Here is a 978-nt window from a genome sequence, read left to right as displayed (position 1 = left end):
AGTTGGGTACAAGCTAGATAAAATTGTAAACCCGATGGGCTCATTCTGGCCTGTCTGTCGTTCTAGACTTAACAAAGGAGAAGTAACGGAAGTAACGGGCCAAATTCTGTGTCATTTTTATGAAGACGCGGAAAGAAATAGGGATACCAAAACCAGATTGTAGTCAGCTGCATCATGGACGGGACCAGGACACCAGGTTGGTACTTGATAATATTGAGAAGAAGATGAACAAATGGGGAACAGGGCACACCGCTCTACAGAGCTGGCTGTCCGGCTAGTAGTAGCCCAGGTCCAGGAGGCGTGGAGACAGAAGGGTGCGGCATCCCTATTGCAACTGGACATCTCAGGAGCCTTTGACACGGTCAACCATACCCGACTGCTAGCAACTTTGCGAGAAATGGGCTTCCCGAGGTGGCTGGTCCTCTGGACGAGAGATTGGTTGACCCCGGGTCGAGAGGCCACCCTTCTTTTCGACGGCAAGACGGCGGCGTCCGACGGCAATTCGGGCAGGGGTCCCCCAAGGCTCACCCCTTTCCCCTGTTCTCTTCATCCTCTACATTTCCTCATTATACAGGCAGCTAAAAGACGAGCACCCTCACTTGGCTATAACAGGGTTTGCGGATGACACCAACCTTCTAGTATTTGGTCGAAACCCCGAAGCCTCATGTCTCGGCAACTAGAGGCGGCGTGGGAAACGTGTATACGATGGGCGGACAGTCTGGGGGGATGAAGTTCGCCCCGCGAAAAGAGCGAACTGATCCATTTCAACAAAGGGCGACGGCAGTGGACCGAACAAGTAAACCTTGCCAACCCAGGGGGAGGCACCAGCCCCGTTAAACCAGAAGGGTCTGCCAGGTTCCTGGGAGTCTGGTTGAACTGGAAACTCAACTGGAAGGCCCACCTGGTGGCGGTGGAGAAGAAGCTGAGGACCCAGAGCTATGCCCTGTCGAGGATCGTGGCATAAGACATGGGGGATGG

Source organism: Chaetomium globosum, genomic scaffold (genome assembly GCF_000143365.1).
Source record: "Chaetomium globosum CBS 148.51 scaffold_5 genomic scaffold, whole genome shotgun sequence".
Classification (NCBI taxonomy): domain Eukaryota; kingdom Fungi; phylum Ascomycota; class Sordariomycetes; order Sordariales; family Chaetomiaceae; genus Chaetomium; species Chaetomium globosum.
This window is presented reverse-complemented; position numbering follows the sequence as displayed.